This window comes from Sphaeramia orbicularis, chromosome 21 (genome assembly GCF_902148855.1).
Source record: "Sphaeramia orbicularis chromosome 21, fSphaOr1.1, whole genome shotgun sequence".
NCBI classification, from domain to species: Eukaryota; Metazoa; Chordata; class Actinopteri; order Kurtiformes; family Apogonidae; genus Sphaeramia; species Sphaeramia orbicularis.
Genome location: NC_043977.1, coordinates 7720849 through 7745326, shown reverse-complemented (window position 1 = coordinate 7745326; position 24478 = coordinate 7720849). Strand labels below are relative to the sequence as shown.

Sequence of the window (24478 nt, the reverse complement as noted above, 5' to 3'; positions counted from 1 at the left end):
GAAATATTTAGAATAAGCTTCTCTACCTGCTCAGTTTAGCTTTTCCACCAGTAAAGGTTTGGTGAAGCTCATGTATTTTTGTGAATGAAGCACATAGTCCTGTGTAAAAGTTTTAGTCCACCTTTATCTCTGTTGTTTATTCAGGGTTAAAATAATTAGACACATTTACTTCTCATTCTCTTTTTTTCAAGTACAACAAAAAAATACAGGAAATATGTGTACAGCCCTAAAAGACACACAAAAAACTCAACTAAATGTGTTGTAAAGGATAGAGTCACTATTTGTTGTGACCCTTGATCCCATGACAAGAGGCAGCACAAACAAGTAGAAACACCTGACGTGTTGAATGAAACTTGGAATGAAACATCAAAGAATTAATGCAATAAATCTGATATTGTCTGAACAAAAGGGTTAAAGACATGTTAAGTGTAAAGGGAGGTCACACTAAATACAACCACTTTGGTTTATAGAAGCTGTTTACTGAAACCTGAGTAGTTTCTTCATTTTTGTCCAATTCATTGATTATGTTCTTTGTTTTTGTTTATTTTATTGATTAATTTTTTTGATGTGTTGATCATGTTGTTCATTTTAGGGATCCACAGTTTTTCACTTCCGATCCGATCCCAATACCTGAATTTGGATATCTCCCAATACTATTCTGACACCAGAGCTCTGTTTGCTTTTATATTATTGTTATTATCATTATTGTTGATTTTATAGGAGGCTGTATTAAATTCCTCTCTACAGGCAAGTATGATATGTACGAATGTATGCTTGTATGTCCCAAAAGGCAACTTGAGGTAAGTACAAGGCCAGAAAAACGGGAAATCCTGTTAACAGGAAAAATCCCATTCTGAAAACAAATATGCTACTGTAAGGGTTTCAAATTGACTGTCAATATTTATTAAGTTTAAGACAGATACACATAAAGGGTAAACTTGTCTTACACTACCCCCCTCCAAATAAAATACAAAGGGCTAACCCCTAACCATAACCCTAGGTCGCGGCGGAGTTTCCGCTTCTTGGTACAACAGCTTTGCAAACATTGCACATTGCTGTCTTGCTTTGCGGTGTTTCTAGTGTAAAATATTTCCACACAGCAGACATGTGATCAAAAGTTGGTTAGCCACTGTGCTGCTCAATGCTCGTCAGCTAGCTGGCTGCAAAATGTGGAATGGATTTCCTGAACCGAGGCGTGTCTCATTACTCCGTGTTTCATTGAGACACGCCTCCACTCAGGAAATCCTTTCCACATTTTACAGCCAGCAGGGAATCACTTGTGGACTCATTTCAGCAGACAACATTAAAGCACAGACATGGCTCATAGATCGGAAATCTCCACAGACTGGATCGGAAATTTCCGATCCGTGAATTACGTAGGTATCGGGACCCAAAACCGATACTGGATCAGATCGGCCCCATCCCGTGTTCATTTTGTTGACTATTTTGTACATTTTTACTCAGTTTATCTATTTTGTTAATTTTGTTGTTTTGTTTTCTCCATTTTTGCTCCATGTTTTTTCAATTTGTGGCTCATTTTGCTTAGTTTTGTTAAGATTGTTACTGGTATAAAGCATCAGAAAATTAATGCAGTAAATCTCATTGTCTGGGCAAAAGGGTTAAAGACAAAGGGAGGTCACACTAAATACGACCTCTTTGGTTTATAGAAGATGTTTTTTTTCCCCTGAAAATTTTGTTTTTCCTGCCGCACATACTTCACATATATCAGATTTGATTATCTAAGACAAATGCATATGTTTGGACATTAGAACTTTACTAAACCAGCAAACAGAATGTTGGACCAAGACTTTTACACAGGACTGAATATGTACATTTATATATGTTATGTAAAGCTCTTTGTAAAACCATTTGATACTTTAACTAGAAGCACTCGGAGAGCGCAGACCTCCGCCAAGGCTGATTAGTGGCCCCCCCCCCATGGGCCCCCCCACGCCAAGGAGGTTATGTTTTAGCCAGGGTTTGTTTGTCTGTCTGTCTGTTTGTCTGTCCGTTAGTGTGCAACATAACTCAAAAGTTATGGACAGATTCTGATGAAATTTTCTGGTCTGCGCCCCCCCCGTGGGCCCCCCCACCCCCAATCACCACCAAAATGTAATCATTTCTTCCTTATCCCATTTCCAACAAACCCTGAAAATTTCATCAAAATCTGTCCATAACTTTTTGAGTTATGTTGCACACTAACGGACAGACAAACAAACAAACAAACAAACAAACAAACCCTGGCAAAAACATAACCTCCTTGGCGGAGGTAATAAACTACATCTCCTTGCTGCTAGTGGCCAAGTAAAATAAGTTAATATCACTAACAAGAACCACTTTTCCATTGTGTGGGGTCCATGTAGTTTAAAGTCTGATTACTTCAATAGTATATACAGCAGAAATGTGTTTTGACTGAAGCCACAGCCTCGTTTTGTTTTTGTGGCTCCTATAAACAGTCAGAATAACCTCTGTTTAACATGGGCGAACATGAAGGAGCACCTCAGCTTATTCTCCATCTCAGCGTCATTCTGTACAGATCACATCAGTGGCTGCACCGAGGCCTTATGGGAGAACGGCGTGTGAATTCCGCTCAGGCTGCAGGCTAATGTTCAGACTGTGTTGCTACATGACGGGGAGGTAAGGGTGGTGCACGTTAAAGATCGCCCTTCAGTTTTCACAACTTTGTTCTCACATGCACTTCAGCTGTGTTTGGGTGTGGAATATCAGCGATATAGAATGAGCTCTCAAACTAATACTGAGAACCTTAATGTGTAAGAAGATATTTCACAATTTCAACATGGTATTTATTGATTGAGGGACAGAGGAAGGACAGAACAAATGGTGACGAATGTAAATCTAGTTTATTGGACAAAAAGTACAAATAGTCAGTTACTAAATGTTCTCTATGTCGTGTACTGATGAAGTTTCTGTTTCCTAAAAAACTAAATACTGTTGCCGTAAACTTGCAGGTAGCATTTAAATGAACTTTTCCTAATATTTTACTCACACAAAAAGCAGCTGTGTTTGGGGTAATTGTTTATTCTTTACGATAGGGCTAATTGTAAGAGGATCTGTTGAAGTACAATCACAATCCTCAACCTGAATTACAGTTTTTGTCACTTTTTCTAAAATATAGTTGAATTACAACCAAATTGTAACAGGTTTTCCACTAGTTTCACTGATGTGTGTTGTGTTATGGTCGTTATTTGACTAGAATAGAATAGAATAGAATAGAATAGAATAGAATAGAATAGAATAGTCTTTATTGTCGTTGTGTGTTCGGTGAAATTACGTGTTACTCCAGTCAGTGCAACAATATTAATAAAACTGCAGTACTACAGAAAATAAGAATAGAGCAAATATAGAATTACAAAAACTAAAAATAAAATAATAAAATAGAATAGAACATTTTACACAAGTAAGAATAGAGCTAAGTAGAATAAACATAAAAAAAAGACACAAATCTATGGTAATAACAGAATGTGACGGTATGTATATCTATGAACAGTATTAACAATATTAACAATATGTATTATCTATGAAAACAGTATGTATATGAGCACACATCTATATAAAAATAGTGCATTTATATTTTGATAAATATCGCATTGTTATTACAGAACAGAATATTATTGCACGACTTATTACACAAAATTGCACTAAAAAAATCTGCCATTATACATTTTGGGCCAGTTTTATTCAGTGCTTTGGCACTGAAAAAAAAAAAAACCATCAAGAAAGTAAACATGAGTCTATATATCGTGACATCTACAGTGTTTCCATTAGTTGCATAGACTGTTGCTTAATTTGTCTCGCCATTGTTTATAAGGAACCAGTAAATGTTGCATTTTGCACCATCATGTCACTATATTATTGGTGTAAGACAGGCTCAGTCCTTGTCGGAGTTCAAAAACCAGACCAGTTACTGTAATTCAGTTACATTACATCACATCGGTCATTGTTTCTTCAGCAGCAAAACATGTTACACAAACTACAGGTTAACATGGATCAACTGACCCTGAAGAATCCCTTTAAGTGGTTGTGTATAAAGTCACCAATGCTGCAAACAACCCATAACGCAACTTTCTGCAAAATACAGCGCTTATACTGGTACTGTTTTACTATTTCAATAATGTTTAGGCCTCAAACCCTCAATTCATCTGACCTATAATGCTCTGAAGACCCGAAAAGACTAAAACCTCGATGTTTTAAAATGCCACACAAATACATTCTATAGTATTTTAAGTATTAGGTCCATTAAGAATCAGCCTCTCTCAACAGTTGTGTTTGCTCGTAGTTAAAGTGTCTGCAAATACGACTGAACTATAAATGTCCTTGTAGGCTTTACAGCAGCTAAAATACTCGAGCAGAGAGACGGATATAGTTCGAGACAGTGTGCTGAGAATGCAGATACAGGAAGGAAGCTTTAGTAAGATATGCTGCTTGTTGCTGTGCTGATAAGGTCAATGTTGGAGTTGATACAAAGCGTTCAGTGTACAGTAAAAAGCATAGAGTCCCAGCCATCAACAGTGATTTCCTTGGGGCTCTGGAGGGCTTAGGCACTGGGTCATGGGAAGAAAAGTTTATGTTATTAAACTACAAGCTGTGCATTCATGGGTCACTTATTTTAGACTACAGCATTTTCCATAAGTTTATGGAAGACCTAAGCACATGGTTATCCAATTAGGGGGTCTGTAACCAAAAAAAGGACATATTTTAATAAAAATGTATAATTCCACATAATTATAGCTCATTATTATGTACAGAGATGCCATATAAATGTGCAAAGAGATAATAGGTAAGATAATAAACAACAAAGAGCTGAGAAATAAAACAAAGCAAAGAAGTGAAAAAAGCTAGACTTAAAGGAGTGATATTTGGCTTTTTTAAAATGGAATTACGTATTTTCGAACATTTCCCTGTGGTCTACATAAACTGTAAATGCTCTTGCTTGGGTCTGAATTCTTCATTAATTCAACTCCACAGGTCCATCTTCAACCCTATTTCTGAGTAATGACACCAGAAAGGTGGTTTGGAGCGCTGGCCCTTTAAATGCACATGAGCCACTTCACACCCCTCCCCCACCAGGTTGTTGACTGCTTTCTGTCCCGTTCAGCCACTTGTGTTCGTTAATACAACCAACAACTGAACATTTTACATAATCGACTTGAAGTTTGGACATATTTTCAGTATGGACAACAACCGCTGCTGCTGAGAAACACTTATGTCGTACTCTGAGAAATGTTCATCGGAAATCTTGACCTTATATGTGCAAATGTCATGACATGACTAGTTATAGACGTAACAAATTAAGAGGGAATTGAAACGAGTTGTAGAAATCCATCGATTTTTGCCAAAATGACTAAAAGATAGCTTTGCAGCACCTGGAGGGTTCAAATTCAAACTTTCTGAACTATTAGGGTCCAAACAGATGAACCAAAGACAAATAAAAGTGGGTTTAGCAAAATAAGACCCTTTTAATGCCCTCCCTGCTGATTTTGGATTAATTTGTTTAGGTGGTCCCCAGAAAGAACTGGATGCTGCACCTAAACCATATAATGACCAGGGAAAACCTTGATCACAGAGGGGGAGCTGGAACCAAAGAGCTTACAGCATTTTATCCAGGGAATTGGTTTAGTTGTTTAATCACTTTGTTTGGCTGACTTCATTTTCTCTCAGAAGCACAACCTGATGGTGACTTAAGTCTAGACCACAGACATGTTCATGTTAAAGTGGCTGCAATCCAAATAGTACAAATTGAAGTTAAATATAATCTGGACAAATATGTTTAAGGACATGTAGATTCTGAATACATGTCACATGACTTAAGCCATAAAGACCCAGTGTTACTTTTGTGGCAGTTCCCAAGTGAATGTTTCTCTCTATTTTACCTTTCTTAAGTGATTTATGACAATTTATTCAAATATGGTCCTCTGTATTATGCATTTTTTGGTGAAAATCAGGTGTTTTCCTATGTTTATTTTACTGATCGTGTAGATGTTCATTAAAACTCAGATTAAAGTTGACTGTTGTTAAAGTTAATATCAAAAATAGAGAAAAACTGAAGAAAGAGTGACTTTTTCTGCATAGATAGCTGTATAAACAAGTGTGTCCATCCACTGTCATTGATCCAACTCCATGGGTTTTACCGGTGAATCAATGTTGTAGAAGATGATGGTGTTTCCATGTTCACGATGGAGCCTCTGAACGTCCAAATGGGTCATATCTGATGACCATGAAAAGATGACAAGCTATTTTACACCAATTATTTACACGTATTGATAGGATTAGTGGATCTCCATGTATTAAACAGTTTAGATCAGTAGATGCTTTTGGTTGCCAGTGGCTGTTTGGGACCTCATAGAATCATATGATTGGAGTTAAGGCACAGCTTTTCCAGGCCCTGAAGCACAAACATTTCCCATGTTTCAATCACCTTCCAGTCCTGCTGTGGTGACTTTGATCACCCAGTCGGCTGTCGTTACAGATGATAGTAATTGTTACAGAAAGTTAGACATAAAACTTTCTCATATGTATTTCACCTCTGGCTCTACACCACATTACAGCGCTACAGTTGGTGTCATTTTCTCCCTTAATGCTTTCATAGGTGGGTTGGGGCATGTTCCTGCAGCAGTTAGCAGATGATTCATACCAAGGTGAAAATAAATTATCCCCTTTTGATCACATTTGCTTTACTTGAATTACACAGCCTGGTCTAGGTTTACTTATTTCTTTAATTGACACCAAAATGCGTCATTGTAGACAATAGAAAAAGCTTTTTTACTCATTAAGGGCAGTGATCAGTCACTGATAATGAGAGTTTTGTTCTTGTTTGCTGACATATACTCATGTATCCACCCAGTCTGTTTCCTCAGTTCTCTGTCTGTGTGTTCTTCGATTGTTGGTCGGTCTATGCCGACTGTTTGAGAATGGATTACAGGCTAATCAGTCAGAAATTCAGCCATAGAGCTTTAGCTGCTTCCCGCTGAGTCACAGCAACTCAAGAAGAGCAGAGATTAAGCAGATAGGGAGCAGAGGAAACAGTCTGGAAGAACCCCACCACCTTCACACCCTTGTCAGACACCTATCATCCAGTCCACACCTGCAAATCTGCTGCTGCTCATAACCTGGCAGCCTATGTGATTAGTTCACAGTATGATGCTGTCAGTGACATTCAGACAAAATTATTATTTGCAGCTGTTTTGCCTCCGTCTGCAGACTTCCTGTAGTTTTACTTTAAATCAGGGGTGTCACTCATTTTGGTTCAGGTTCCACATTCAGCCTAGTATGATCTCAAGTGGGCTGGACCAGTAAAATAATAACAGTGAAGAAAGTAAAATTACATGATGAAAATGTTTATATTTACAAACTATCCTTTAAAACAGGGGTGTCCAATCCTGGTCCTTGAGGACCGGTATCATGCATATTTTAGATGTATCCCTCTTCCGACACACCTGATTCAAATGATTAGCCTATCATCTAGCTCAGCAGAAGCCTGAAAATGACCGTCAGGTGTGCTGGAAGAGGGAAATATCTACAACATGGAGGATTCCAGCCCTCGAGAATCAGGATTGGACACCCCTGTTTTAATACAATCTGAATAACATGAACAACCTGAAATTTCTGAAGAAAAATAAGTACAATTTTAACAACATTATGCCTTAGTTTACCATTTACACATGTTCATTACAACTTACAGATCACAATGGATCTACAAATACACAAAACATTTAGTAACAGGCAGAATATTGGTACAATTGCACTTCTTTTAAGACATTTCAGGTTCATATTTGTTCAGGTTCACATTTTTTTGTGATAGTTTGTAAATGTAAATATTTTCATGTAATTTTTTACACTAAAGCAAATTGAAAAATTTGTAATTGTCATTATTTATAGGTTATGTTATTATTTTACTGGTCTGACCCACTTTATAACTGAAATAATTTTAACAGCCTTTACTGTCGATACCTTCAGTTCAATTTTTGCATTTCATAAATTCATGCCACAGGCTCTTTGGTGAGCGGGTTTTGGCCCACAGTCCATATGTCTGACACCCTAACATGTTTTTATGACTTATTCCACTCTCCAATCGGTCATCGGTTTGGTTTCTACTTGACAGTGTGCTGGTATCTGGCCAGTTTGTTTTTGGACTTTCTGTACTTGACACAAAGATGGAGCACAGGGCTGGACTTCTCTCAGAACATCCACACCACTCCACACTTTTGTCAACACCGTGCCAGTACTGCAGATCCGTCTGGTACCATCCACTATGACTCAGGAGTAAGGGATGAAATCTGTTGGTTTTTTGGCTAATTTGTCTTTAAATCAATCATAGTAATCTGGGGCGCTGAATGTAGGATGCAGTGAAGGTGACTTTGCAAAGTAATGATGGGGAAAAGGTTAGCAAGTGCACCATATATTATCCAAATGACTAATTCTGTGTAAAAGAAAACCCAAAAACTTGACAGTGGACAGAATGCAGACCGGATTGAGAAAAATACAAATATTGTAGAATCCAAATCCAATATATGGTAGGCTTATCATTATCTGAATTTATGTGTCGTTCGTGTGTTGCATGGAAAAGGCAAACAGGTCAGAGTAGATTGTAGAGTTGCTAAGGGGAGGGGTTGCTCAGGGAAGCTGCTACAGGAAACAATCAGGCTAATTCTGCGTTCCATAACTTCAAGCCGATTAGTGGGAAAACCCCTGTGCCATATGAAGTTGGTGTTTCTACCAGGGTAAATGTAGCCATGGGACATTTGTAGCATTGTAGCTGAACGGCTATTGATTGTATTGATGTAATTCTTTAGTCTGTGGGAACTAAAATGGTTTAATCAGTTTGTTTTTGTAACACTTTGTATAATTTTCCCTTGAAACAGAATTCCAGCCGTAGCCTTTTACAGACATTTTAGACCTGTATCTTAAAAAGAAAACAGGAGATCACTATTCTGAAGAGGTGATGCCTCCTCTGATTCTGTCTAATCCTAACAGACAATGCATAGGTGTTACTGATGGCATGTACAGATATTTATTTTCCCAGAAGGCTCCACTCCAGTGACCTGACACACAACTAGAACCTGAAACTATTACACTAAAGCAGGATGCAGCTGTTTTAATGATACCAATTAAATCTGTTCTTTTCTGTCTTAACCCATAAAGACCCAAACATCCACCGGTGACCAAAACCATCTACTGATCTAAACTGTTTAATACCTGTTGATCCACTAATCCTGTCAATACTTGAAAATAATTGGTGTGAAATACAGATTTTCATCTTTCATGGTCATCAGGTATGACCCATTTGGACATTCAGAGGCTTTGTAGTTACCATGGAAACACCGTCATCTTCTGCAACATTGATTCACCAGTAAAACCCATGGAGTTGGATCAATGACAGTTAATGGATGTTCAGTTAATGATATCTTTATTAAAAAAGTCACTTTTTCTTCAGTTGTCTCTTTTTTTCTTATAATAACCTTTAACTTTAATCTGAGCTTTTATGAATATCTACATGATCAGTCAATTAAATATTTAAAATTACCTGATTTTCAATGAAAAAATACAAAATTCAGAGGATAATATTGTAATAAATGGTGATAAATCACTAAAAAAATAGAAGTAACACCAGGTCTTTATGGGTTAAGGAGTCAAACTGTCCACTTTGACAGAGGTTTGACTTGTGAGGTTTGGGTCTAGCGATGGCTGAATCAGGTTCCTCACCATCTTTCTGCTTGTTTAACAAAACCAAAACCAAGCACCATCACAGGGGCCGAGTGCAGCTCAGACAAGGGGATGAGGTTTCAAGTTCTGTCGCTGCCAGGCTGAAACTAAAGCTTCGTCTGACACTGATACTCACCTGTTTCCACAGAGACAGAAACACAACCTGCGCTCAGGTAGACTGCTGCTCATGACACTGCAGGATTATGTGTTTACTGAAGACTTTACATTGTTTGATGAGCTAAACTAAATGCTATCGGGTGCCATTCAGAAATGCAGAGAGGATTATTTCTTCAAGCTGAATTCAGAGCAGGTTGAACGGATTGTCTCTGCATTAGATACAAGGTTATTCAAAAAGAATGAACCGATTCCCTTGCGCAATATTTTAATAAGGAAAAGCAATAGAAAACTCCAGCCAAGTCACAAGTATTCTACTCACAATCAACTTTTATTTCCTGTTTTACAAGTGTACAATGTGTCTACCACCTGCAGCACGGACAACATCACTGCAGTAAGAGAATTCCTCCCAGACACGTATCAGCATATGACGATCCACCGAGTTGATCGCTGTTGTTATTCGATATTTAAGGTCATCAAGGTTAGTGGGTAGCAGTGGAACATAAACGCGGTCTTTTACATATCCCCACAAGAAAAAAGCACACATGGTGAGGTCTGGGGATCTCTCAGGCCAAGCACAAAGAGCAAGGTCTTGGGCCCCCTTCCAACCAATCCATCACTGGGGCATTTTTTTCATTAAAAAAAAAAGCTCAAACTTAGAAAACTCCTCTCTCAAATGGTCACTGACTCATTCCATGATGATGCTTGACAACTGAAGCAGTGTGTCATGAAATCAGTTCATTCATTTTGAATAACCCTGTATAGTTTCTGTAGAAATGCTGTTCCTCTCATTATGTTACCTTTGTGCATAGCTGTTTCCCTTGGTCCACAGTACTAAATGAACTGTCAACAGGGTGTGGCTTCATTTTTACTGCACTGATATGAGTGGCTGATATCTGTGCTTTCTCCATAACATGTAGGCATACTTTCGATCAGGGATGTCGCACTCATTTTAGTTCAGGGGCCACACACAGCCAAATAAGGTCTCAAACAGGATTGACCTGTAAAATAATAGCCTATAAATGTCAACTCCAAAGTTTTGTCTATTGTTTAGTGTGAAAAAAGTCAAATTACATCATGAAATTGTTTACATCGACAAACTGCCCTTTAAAAACGTGAATCACATGAACAACTGGAAATTTCTTAAGAAAAATAATATTGACAATAATATTCCACAGTTTATCAATTTCATGAGTGCATTACAACTTACAGATCACAGTGGATCTACAAACACACATTTAGTAACAGGCAGAATATTGGTAAAACTACACTTCATACATTGAAGGTTTTTCTGATTTTTTGTGAAAGCATAGTTTGTAAATGTAAACATTTTCATGTAATTTTACTTTTTTACACTAAAGCAAAGGGAATGTACATGATTTGTGTATATCTCTACCACTGCCCCTCTAACTTTAGTGAGATTGATAAGTGTTTAAATGAAAAAAAAAAACTTTTTAGATGTCATTATACTCAACAACTTTTTCGATAAAACAGTCATTTTGAGAATTTATGTTTTATTTTCATAATAATATTAAACATTCTACATGTGTCCTTGAAATCACTCCTTCTTGAGCATCGAAAATTTTGTTTGTCTGTGTCGTGAAAGGCACTGTGTCATGATATTAACCCACCTACGGATATAATAAAATTGTCTTCATACCCTGATAGCTAAACCAGGCTCCACCCAAAACTAATCATAGGATCACAGCTCTCCATAAAACACAAAACTGGGGAAAACCCTGTAATATGTTCAGAGATTACAGGATAGAAGAGTTTTCCCTATGTTTTGAAGTTGTTGTTGAAAGAGAAAACCTCCAGAATCCCCCTTTTTGTTTGGATGCGGCGTCCCATTTTACAAAACAGACACAGAAACACAAATACAACCCACAGGAGAATCCACAACCACTTTATTAAATGGATAATATTTGTTTGTTCGCGGCTGACTTGTGTGGCTGGTCGGTTCATCTCTTGGAGACATGTGCTGGTGTCGACACAAAGACGCCCTTTGATCGGCTCTGAAACGAGTCTGTGTGACATGAATGTAGCTCAGAGGAGTGTAAACCAACAGCCTCCATCCTCACCACAACACTCCACACACAGGGGATTTCTGTGACCAGAGGCTGCAAGAAAAGCTTAATAAACGAGACCGAAAGAGGCGACAGATCACATCAAAGTGAGGCGAGTCTGCTGTGGAATCAGGACGAAGAGAAACTGAAGTGAAATGAGTAGAAGGAGGTTGAACGGAGTTAAAACTGGTTGAAAAAAACACAAGAATTTGATAATATACACCTTTATTGTGCAGCTTTCTCCTCTCAGTCCAAATCAGAAGACTAAATATAAAGATAGATACATTGAGCCTGGAAACATGCACACTAATATTCTGATCATTATTTGATTTCAGGAGTTATCAGATTATTCAAGTGATCATTCAAACATCAGATAACGGCAGTAATCTGATTATGAGAAATCAAATTAACACACCTGAATTTCTCCCCGGTATTCCAATGTCTCCATACATTTATACAGGTTAATCGGATTTATTTTTTCTTTTACATCTCTGCATTTGTAAAAAGAAAAAAAAAAAAGAAATCGTACACACGTACTCAAAAAGAAATTTGATAATGGACTGAAACGTCTAAAATAGGGTTTTTACCAATAGGCCTTGAGTGATTGTGAAGGCATTGTTGTTGTCTTCATTAGCAATTTCTTCAAACATCTTCCCAGATGAAACTAGTGGTCAAATTCATTCCAAATTTCCTACGTAGCTTCCTTGGGAAAATGTCGACAAAGGTTTTTCACAGTTTTGAGAAATGTTGATTTTTGAATTTTTAAAATATTAAACGTGCCTTTACTTCTAATGGTCCATATTTTGATGGTTTATAACATATAAATGGTTACGGATATCAGTGTAGTTTCTATTGAGCACTGATAAGAAGTCATATAAGGACTTTCATTTTGGTCCATGACCTTTGACCTTGAATGGTCAAACTCAAGGTCACCAATGTCTAGATTTCAACAATCTTCTTCTCCGAAACTACTGGTTGGATTCATTTCAAATTTATATGTATTGTCTTTGGGACAATGTCTACAAAGTTGGTTCACAGTGTTGAGAAATTTAGATTTTTGAATTTTTTTGACAAATTTTTGAAATATTAAAAATTTGCCTTTACTTCTAATGGTCCATATTTTGATGGTTTATAACATGTAACTAGTTACAGATATCAATATAGTTCCTATTGAACACTGATAGAAGTCATATAGGGACTTTGATTGAATTAGTTGAGTACCACCCACTTCTATTGGGAGATTGATCTCCTACATCCAGACCACAGGACTGTCACAGAGACAGAACCTGACAACCTTATAAATTCAACTGGGGATTGATTCAGATAGAACACAATGCTGATATACAGGGACACTGGAACTATTTTTATGGCCATGTAAACGGACTCAATGTTGTAAAAAGAGGTGACACATGACAAGATTTAATGTCGGTACACATTTATTTGATCTTCCACATCTGTTCTCAAACGGACTCTGATTCCAGACATTTCTTCACCATTGTTCGTACCTGTATATTTGCATATCTGTCGTGTCTGCAGATAGTTCCCGAGGCTTGTGACGTCAACATACTTTAGACTGTTACCTGTTTCAACATGAGGGTGTGTGTGTGTGTTGTACTGGATATGAAACACTCGTCTGAAGACCTGTCGGGTCTTGTAGGTGACACTTTCAGATCGTTGTGAAAGACTGAGAAAACATACACTTGAAAACCACAGATAAATCTTGACGGCTGTTGACAGGTGTATTTATTAGAGTATTGTGTCCCAAGCACCAAGAGTTGTATTGGAAAAGATGCACAGAGTTGATCAATTAACTGCGGTTACATGACTGCTTTTTGACATCTTTACTTCTTGATTATGCCATAGTTTTTCAGTAAAGAATGGCAAATGGATTGATTCATGTGCTTTATTTAACCCTTTTGGATCCTTCTAGTCTACTACCTTCTGGGATCTTTGAGTCAAAAATGCACATGCACAAAACACTGCTGTAAAATCATCATCATATCAGTATTTTTTCTGCATAAATCTCGTAAACTATTTCAGTTCTACTCAAAACTACCAAATATTCAATACTTTTCAGCATTTCAATTCTTTAAATGTCAGTTTGAATATGTGATGACAGTTGGTTTATTAAAAAAACACAATATGAGATATTTTCCATATAATACATGGTGGAGAGATGTGACATAAATTTATATCAGAGTCGTGGACATGTTAGAGATGATCAATAACAGTGAATTCATTGCACTAGTAGTTTTTGTTCAGTGCAGGACCCTCATTTGTTTATGTTATTTAACCTTTATTTAATCCACTGAGATGGGGGATCTCTTTTTCAAGGGAAACCTGGACAAGACAGCAGTGATAAGGTCACATGAGAGATTTACAATTGGGGTCAAAACACAGTATTCAAAATCTCTCTGACGGGACATTTTAGAGACAATTTCACAGATTAGTGTTGGTAAATGACCCACATTTTTACTTTTAAATTCATTTTTGCTTTAGTTGGACCGTAAGGGATTATCCAAAACAAGGAGCTACTTCATATTGAAATAAATGATGGAATGGCAAAGTTCATTCTCTGACAGAACATTACTGTGTTTTGACTCAGATGGAGCTCAGACTGAAGCTTGTTCCAGGCATCAGGAGCTGAAAACCGAAAAGATTTTTTTCCTAATTCAGTCCTCATGGCAAAAAATACCTCATTGACTTACACTGGAACCACATCTTTTATATATGTCAGCATCTTCTTCAAGCTTCAAGCGATCCAATTCTGCACATCTCAAGGTTCTTACTATTATTTTTGACTTTACCCGAATAGTTTTGCATGAGACAAAAAATGGTAGTAGATTATTTATAGTTCCTTTTCTTATTTGGTTAAAATGGAAGCTTTTCAAGTCCAGGTAAACCACAGTTGTAACATGCAATTCCACTCTGGATCTGGACCAAATGGTTACACTAGCGTACAGTGCAAACCCTAAATTAAACAAAGATGCTGAAGGTTGTGTTGTAACTCTGTGCAGAAACAACCAGACAGTGTGAAAGACACTGGGTACTTCAATGAAACTGGTCCGTAAAAGCAGGACAGAGGGGCTAAAAATTCAAACAAGATGTAGACTAATGCTATGAAGCAAGTTTAGAAGCACTTTGGGTTTGTTTATGCATAAATATTTACTGAGATAAAAGAGAAACAATTTTCCAGATATAACACACTTGTATTTGATGCGCGCATACAAAAATCGTAACGTGGACACCGGGTTTCTATAATGAACTTTCTTGTCTTTTCTTTCATGTTTTTTTTCAATACCCACACTATTACATAAGACAAATCCACAGACAACTCAGTGATATCAGAGTTTTCCCCCGAAATTAGTACTAGTCACTATTCCAGCAATGCGCGGATGATTCTGCATGCAATGATTACCCCGACGTAACCAAGGAAAAAGGACAGAAAAATTATGCCCTACTATTTTTTGAAATATTTTTTTATTCTCTCACAGGTACATTTTGGGAATCAAAGTAAATATGCAAGGCGAAGTGTTTCACTAAAATGACCGCTGTTGCAAAATCACTCGCGATTTATTTATTTATTTATTTTTGATCAATGTATTTTTGTTAAGTCTTTCAAACATACAAAATAGTAAGACCAACACTGAGACATATAGCAGAGATATAAGATGCCACAAATAAAAAAAAAAATAAAAAAAATAAAAAAATGAAAGGGCTCCACAGTGTAGTTACCCAATCACTTTGTGCATGTCACACATTATCCAGAGTCAATGCACATTGTCAGATGTTCTACATAAGAAATAAAAAGATGCCATACTACATTAAACTTCCCTATTGATCCATTCAGTGTGTATCTAATCTTTTCAGTCTTAAGGAAAAACATGACATCACATATCCATCTGCCAAAGGAGGGGGGTTTGTCATTCTTCCAGTTTAAAAGAATGAGTTGTCGTGCTAAAAAGGAGGAGTAGGTTGTACTATTTAATTGCGGCCTTTGTAGAGGGAGATCTTCTAATGGTACTCCAAAAAGTCCGATAAAAGGGCGGGGGTCAATGGTCAGAACTCGTGATTTATTTGTGTTTAAATGGGCAGGCTCCGCATGTAACGCGAGTGGACACGATGGGTTACGCACAAAACCTGGAATGAGACTGAGATTCATGAAAAACCTGCATGTCTGGTTTAGAAAACGACTGGGATCGACACATTTAACACAGTGTCTTTATTTATAGTATATAAGACTATTTCAAGTTATATTTTCCAGATCAAATGCACTCACACCTAGGTAGCTTTTCATGTCCCAATTTTGGTCGTATTTCTGGCCCCAATATTTTATTAAAAATGCTTTTATTTTGGAATGGCTTATAGCAAGAGTATAACTTTTTTTTTGCATATATCTGAGGTCATCATTAGGTACATCATGGAGGGAAATATGTCTAAATTTCTCTTTTATTATTGGGTCTAAAAAGCTCCAAAAGTACCAGGTACCAAAATATACCCAGTTTCATGGAAAGACCCCACTATAAAGCTGTTCAGTGACCTTGATACAAAACAGCACAGTGGAATATAATATTGGAATATATAAATGCTGCAGGAAAAAATTGCATTTAATGGTGGAGAGATGGAAATGATGTGGTAGAACACATGGAAGAAGGTGTGATATTTTGTTCATGTTACCAGGTAATCTTTTGTTATGAGTACAGTTTATCTGGAAATAAAACCTACAATGTTGATGTATTTGCAAAGTAGCATCTGTCAGAGTCTGTACATGTAAGCCTAGTTCTCTTAATTATCACTAAATATGCTGTATTAAAAACAGAACTGGGCTGATCATTTGTTTATGGACCAGACATGCACAGTCAGTCTATGAAATGGAAAACTGTTTATGGACTGAAGACCCGTTTGTTTGTAGCTGAACTTTGTTGTTGTGTTTAAGATTGAAAGAAGTAAAATTACATTATGAAAATGTTTACATCTATAAACTCTTCTTTAAAAAAAATATGAAAAACATGAACAGTCTGAAATTTCTCAAGAAAAGTAAGTGTAATTTTAACAATGTTATGCCTCAGTTTATTATTTACACATGTGCATTTCAACTTACAGATCACTGCTGATCTACAAATACACAAAACATTTAGTAATTTTGAGAAATTTTAGAAACAGGAACACAATTAACTGATTTAAAAAAAAAAAAAAAAAAAGATAAGCAATGGCAAGAACAAAACATGCACATGAGAAACATGAATAAAATGATGTTAAAATTCTACTTGTTACTCTTTAGACTTTTCATGTTCATATTTGTTCAGGTTATTCATATTTTCTGTGATAGGATAGTTTGTAAATGTAAATATTTTCATGTAATTTTACTTCTTTTTTACGCCAAAACAAAGAGAAAAGGCATGCACAGTCAGTCTATGAAATGGAAAACTGTTTATGGTCTGGGGGCCTGTGTTGTATTTGTAGTCCTTTGTTGTTTGTTACAGATGCATACGCCAAACCTAGTCCTCTGATCCCTTTCAGATGCCTTTTTCTTCTTCATGAATTGTACTTGAGTTCATTCTGTCTCTGGTTTCTTACAGAAGCTTAAACCAGTTTGATTTATATGATTTAGCAGAACCAACATTTGTCATGACAAGTTCTGGCAGATTAGAAAGTGTCCTACATCAGCACCCTGTGCCAATAGCGTCATGGTGCTAAACCCGTTTTTGCATTAGTAATAAGATAAGTAAGGCGACAAACTATGGGTGATTTACTGCTGAGCCCAGGCCGGTTACATGAAGGAGATCATGTTTCAGTACAGGGTGGAAGAAGATGAACACGGTGCATGTTGTATGTACTAGAAACTTCATGTGTGTTTTTTTTTTTCTTCAGTTGAAACATGTTGAATTTAGCCTCAAAGAAAACTAAAAACTGCACCAGTACAACAATATTATCAGCTTTGGAACTGAGGATACTTCGATGCTTTGCTCCTGCTTCTTCTTCTCACTATTTAGTGTTTAATAGTGGTTGGAAAACCAGCAGAGAGGTTTATTATCTCATTCATGGGTTCTATCTCATCAGTGGAAGTGTGGTAAAATGCACGACACTTGTGAAAACCACTATAAGATAAGATAAGACTTTATTTTTCCGATTGTGCGGAAATTTCACAGTTAACAGCAGCAACATACAACAAGCAGGTGCAGAGAAAACAAGAAAAGCACTCTAAGAGCGCAGACCTCCGCCAAGGCAGATGAATGCCCCCCCGCTAACAAACAAACAAACACGCACACAAAGCAAAGCGATCACAATACCTCCTAGTGGAGGTAAAGATGGGTAGAAAAAAACACAAATGAAAAATGAAATATATAGAGAAGAAAATTGATAATTATATAATAATTCTATAGATAGATAGATAGATCTTTATTGTCATTGCACAATCATACACGGTATAATAATGCAGCGAAATTAGGGCTCAATACTTCGGTGCAGAGGAGAATAAAAAGACAATAAACAGAATTGAAAATAAAATCAGAATTAAACCATGAAGACCCAGTGCTACTTTTGTGCCAGTTCCCAAACAAATTTTTCTCTAGATTTAACCTTTCGTAAGTGATTTATCTCCATTTATTATAATATTATCCTCTGTATTTTGCATTTTTTAAGTGAAAGTCATGTATTTTTCTATATTTAATTTACTGATCATTTTGATGTTTATAAAAAAATCTGATTAAAGTTGAGGGTTATTATTATCAGAAACAGACAAAACTGAAGAAAAACTGACTTTTTCAGCAAGGATATCAAAAACTGAACACAAAAACAAGTGTGTCCATCCACTGTCATTGATCCAACTCCATGGGTTTTCTGTTGAATCAATGTTGTAGAAGATGACGGTGTTTCCACGGTAACTATGGAGCCTGTGAACGATCCTGTGAATGGATCATATCTGATGACCATGAAAAGATGAATAACTGTATTTTACACCAATTATTTGCACAGATTGATAGAATTAATGGATCAACAGGTATTAACATTTTAGATCAGTAGATGGTTTTAGTTGGCGGTGGATGTTTGGATTTTTATGGGTTAAAGTAAAATGTTATTTACATATTTACATTGTGGTTGTCCGTGGTGTAAAGAGGGGTTTTACTGAGAACAGTTGGATAGTCTAATGCCTGTACTCAAACCAGTTTGGAAAACGTGACACTAGTTCAACCCTAGATTGTGTTTTGATAGATTTCACGTTGAGACTGAAACTATTGTTGCGTGGGTGCGTTGGCTGTTCTGTATAATTCTTAAATTTAGCCTGTTTAACTAGAAATAAATGAAACTGAAATTACCTTTTCGAATTCCTGTCAGAAAGAAAAGGGGTTTTTGTTATTCTCGTCAGTTAGTAGAAACATCCTCTTCTGCTTTGCATTCCTTTTTGCATCATTTCCTCTTTAGTTCTTTCAACTTTAAAGGATATTGAATAAACCCCCACTCAACATAGACGAGTAGAACTGATGGAAAAAGCCTCAGGAAATATTCCCTCTCTATGTCCAATAGCAGTGAATGTTGGCAGCTTTCAGCCTCCCTCCACTTTGTTCTTATATTTTACTCTGGTTTAGTCACAGGCCCGGTTCCTCTTAACCCATGGGTCAGGGGCTAAATACAGCCCAATGTGATGTCAAGTGGGTCAGACCAGTGAAATAAAATAGAATAAAAATAGAATAACCTATTAATAATGTCAACTCCTAATTTTTCGCAATGTTTAAGAGTGAAAGAAGTAAAATTAGGCTACATTAGGGCTGCTCGATTATAGGAAAAAAAAATAATCACGATTATTTTAGCAATAATTGAAATCACGATTATTAAAAACGATTATTTGTTAACCTTAAAGTTGTTTATTTTTTTCTTGCAAAACAATGTAAAATATACTCTTTAAACATAAATAAAGCTTTTAACCACTAAAACAAAGTATGTTCACTTTTGTACGAAACAAAAAAATCTTTGAATGCAAATAAGTGTACTGTGAATTCAAGTATGTTTCCTTTTGTAAATAAATAGTGCACTGGAATTAAACTGCTGTAGACTTGCCTTAGAACTGTAGCAATAAAAAAAAAAAAACCTCACGTAAAGTGCAAATTATAAATTTAAGTATGTTCAATGTAGTATGAAACATAGTAAATTCAGTGGCGTGCCGTGAGGTTTCAGTTAAGGCCTTCTGTATACATCAGCCATCTAGAATACGCACGTTAGGGTTATACAGGTTAGGTTAGGTTAGGTTAATACGGGAGTTGCAGCGTAAAGAGATTCGGAGACTGAAGATTGCATTGCGGGCGAAGTTGTAAACGGAGTTGTTTTTATGTGTTTTAGTTTTTCATAAGATTATGATAAAGGTGGCGGTGGTTAAACTTTAGATGGTTAAAAAGGTTTGTTGTGTTAGCGGTCGGTGCGGACACAACTACGAAACACTTTTTGCACGTGATGTGTTTTTGCTCTTCGTCTTCTTCATCAAACCCAAAGTGATTCCATACAATTGAATTTGACTTGCCTTTTTTGTTCACCAAGCACTTCTGCTGTGATTCTCTTGCCGTTTTTCCAGACCACTAGGTACAACTTTCCTCTTGGGGTGGACCTGCCGGCTAGCTGGCAGCTGTAGCTTAGAGGGGGGCGGGGCAGAGCAGCTCATGGTAGCTTGCGTGCGCGTGAATTAAAACAACTCAAAATTAATAATCGTTTTTTCTCGATTACATAATTTTTGTAATCGTTGTGTGTAATAATCGAAATCGTAATTGAATTTCGATTAATTGCACAGCCGTAGGCTACATTATGAAAATATTTACATCTATAAACTCTCCTTTAAAAAATGCGAAAAACATGAACAACCTGAAATTTTGTAAGAAAAATGTGTAATTTTAAAAATATGCCTCAGTTTGTTATTTACACATGTGCATTACAACTTACAGATCACAGTGGATCTACAAATACACACAACATTTAATTTTGAAAAAATTTATAAAACAAAAAAAACTAGAAGCACTCGGAGAGCGCAGACCTCCGCCAAGGCTGATCAGTGGCCCCCCCCCGTGGGCCCCCCCACCCCCGATCACCACCAAAATGTAATCATTTCTTCCTTATCCCATTTCCAACAAACCCTGAAAATTTCATCCAAATCTGTCCATAACTTTTTGAGTTATGTTGCACACTAACGATCAGTGGCCCCCCCCCGTGGGCCCCCCCACCCCCGATCACCACCAAAATTTAATCATTTCTTCCTCATCCCATTTCCAACAAACCCTGAAAATTTCATCCAAATCTGTCCATAACTTTTTGAGTTATGTTGCACACTAATGATCAGTGGCCCCCCCCCCGTTGGCCCCCCCACCCCCGATCACCACCAAAATTTAATAATTTCTTCCTTATCCCATTTCCAACAAACCCTGAAAATTTCATCCAAATCTGTCCATAACTTTTTGAGTTATGTTGCACACTAACGGACAGACAAACAGACAGACAAACAAACAAACAAACAAACCCTGGCAAAAACATAACCTCCTTGGTGGAGGTAATAAACAAAAAACCCAGTAGGCCGTACGTTTGACACCTTTGCTCTAACCTGTTTCTATTTGTGTAGTTGTGTTATGTTGCGTGTCGGCTGAGGTGAAGGTCAGGAAAGCCTTACTCAGTTTTGTTTCTGTAAAAACTGCTGCAGTGTTTTCCTGTACCCAAGGTGTTTGGTGTTCTTTTTTTTTATTTCTTATGGGGGAAATACTGTCTTGCAATGGGAAGTGAAAGCAGAATTCAAGCTGAATTGCATGTTGTTTTTTGTTTTTTGTTTTTTTTTTTGGGGGGGGGGGGTTTATAAATTCATCATTAATATTAAATTTAATGTTTTATATTCGATATTTTTCAAGTATTTGTCTATCTTATTGTGATGTTATTTAGATGTAAGTGCACTGTCACTGGTAGAGACCACCTGTAATTTTGTTGCACAACCTTTTCTTTTCTTTTCTTTTCTTTTCTTTTCTTAATAAATTAATATGTTAAACCGGAGGCCAGACGAGGTCCTGGTATGTTTTGTCACTTTCACAGGATATTCAGAAGCAAATTCACCCAGTTTTATTCAGTCTCATTAATCCTCAGTGTTTGTTCTGAACATAGAATCTATATCACAATACTAGAAGGTCTCAGAACGTCTTTGTGTCTGTGTGTGTATCTGCACAGTTCTGGAAAATTGAGACATTTTTAACTGGCCAATTTGGTACCTACAGTTGAAGAATAGTCCCATCTCCACATTAAATACCTCGGCAAGTTGATAGTACCAATATTTTGGGAGATTTTAGTCATTTTGGAATACAATAGCCTTACAGTCATGTTGCTATATATAAATGAACCAAAGACTAATAAAAGTGGGTTTAGATAAATATGACCCTTTTAATATCTTCAGTGTAATTTTTGCATTTCACAAATTCATCCCATGTGCCGGATTGGACCCTTTGGTGGGCCAGTTTTGGCCCATGGGCCGTATGTTTGACACCCATGACTTGCAGGTTGTGAACTGTCATGAAAATTCTACTGTTGGTCCTTGAAAAGTCACAGAGAAGTGTTTTTTTTTTTTGTCTGTGAAGTCTGTGTAAACTCTGCTGACGGACTGATAAGGCTTTGTACTGAGCAGGTCATTTATATCCTCTACTCTGACCTCCAGTCAGAATACAATAGGTCTGTTTGGAGCCTTTTACCTTCCACTACCAGTTATTCAAAGGTGTTTAATACAAACACAGCACCCAAGAAAGTCAAACCAACACTAGTTTTGACATGAATCAGGTTCAAGTTCGTCCTTTTTAGACATAACCTCCCATTAGTTTGAGCGATTCTTCACTGTTTACTTCGTCTCTGCCAGGATGAGATGAAAGCAGGAAGCAGGTCAGGACTTGTTCTGAAGGAAGCTGAGCCTTTATCCGCCTGGCCAGGGTCCACCGACTCATGTTTGTCTGCTGATAAGCCTCGGTCAGTTCAACACCATTGAATATTTACCCACAATCCTCCTTTCCACTTGGTCTGCACAGATTAAAAAAGCCTCGAGCTGCTCTCAGTGCTTGTGGAGGCAGCAGAGGGTCCTATCGAAATACAGAATCATACACAAGCAGGTGAAATTCATTTTAGTGTATTTTAGCTTATGATTTTTTGTATATTAGTTTATTTTAGTGTATGTTACCATATTGTAGTGTATTTTAGCATATGACTTTGTGTATTTTAGTATATGATGTTGTGTATATTAGTATATTTTAGTGTATTTTACCATATGATTTTATGTATATTTGTGTACTTTAGCATATTTTAGTGTATTTTAGCATATGGTTTTGTGTGTATTAGTATATTTTAGTGTATTTTATCATATTTTAGTGTATTTTACCATATGATTTTGTGTATATTTGTGTACTTCAGTATATTTTAGTTTATTTTAGCATATGATTTGGTGTATATTAGTATAATTTAGTGTATTTTACCATATGATTTTATGTAGTGTACTTTAGCATATTTTAGTGTATTTTACCATATGTTAGTATATTTTAGCATATGATTTTGTGTATATTAGTGTACTCTAGCATATTTTAGAGTGTTTTAACATACGATTTTGAATTATTAATAAACAGGTGAAATTCAGCTCTAAGGCAAAGTAAATATTAAAAATGTTTCATGAATTTTTATTGAGTTTTATTTATACTAGCACATTTTAGAGCATTTTAGCATATGGCTTTGTGTACATGTGCTTATTATACTATATTTTACTGTATTTTAGCATATGGCTTTGTGTACATTGGTTTGTTTTACCATTTTTTAGTGTATTTTAGCATATGGCTTTGTGTACATTTGTTTATTTTACCATATTTTACTGTATTTTAGTATATGATTTTGTGTATATTAGTGTATTTTAGCATATGATTTTGAATCATTAACAATCAGGTGAAATTCGGCTCTAAGGTAAAGTAAATATTAAAACTGTTTCGTTCCATTATGCCCATTCTATAATGTAAAACAATAAAAGCAGGAATGATCAGCTGAATCCAGTCGCTCCAGTCCAGTATTCACTTTCACTTTGCCTATGACTGTTTTTCTGGTGTGTGTTGGTTTCCTCTGCCTGATGAGTCACCCTGCTCTACATGGGAAAAGAAGCCATGCTGACAGCGCCGTTCATCCGATCTAAACAAAGCTTTTGTTCTTCAGTCTCTCCACTCCTTCCTCCCATCACACCCCGGCCTCGGCCTGTTGTCACTCTGGAGAGACGGTCCAGCTCCCAGAGGACCTGGTTCTGCTGACAGACCCATATTTACACCTGGTGTTAGCAGCAGATTTGTATCTCATTTTCCTATCTGAAAAAGCACATGTAAATACACAGAGTATGCGCTGTATTCAGACAGAACCCAACTCCAAAAGAACTATAATGCAGCTCCACTGGTACGGGTTTCAATAATAGGTCAGTGTTTCATCCTGCTTTGGTTAAATATTGCAGATTTAGGAACATGAAACTACATTATCCTTCTATAAAAACAGAACGTTAAAGGTTTAATTGCTATCTTAGTGTGCGGGATATTAAATTTTAATTCATCTTACCAGAT

The 24478-nt window shown here is 36.6% G+C and overlaps 1 protein-coding gene and 1 long non-coding RNA gene across 3 annotated transcripts in view; one reads left to right on the top strand and one right to left on the bottom strand.

Annotated features, from left to right (window-relative positions):
• The window catches only part of LOC115412458 (integral membrane protein 2B), a 39231-nt gene that overhangs the window by 4749 nt on the left and 10004 nt on the right, over positions 1–24478 (top strand). The gene's annotated exons all lie outside the window — the stretch shown is intronic.
• Positions 5472–22938, bottom strand: LOC115412459 (uncharacterized). The gene is made up of 4 exons (XR_003934343.1): positions 22926–22938; positions 14040–14144; positions 11870–11879; positions 5472–5485 (listed from the first exon to the last, which is right to left on the bottom strand). It is a non-coding gene; the product is annotated as an uncharacterized LOC115412459 (long non-coding RNA).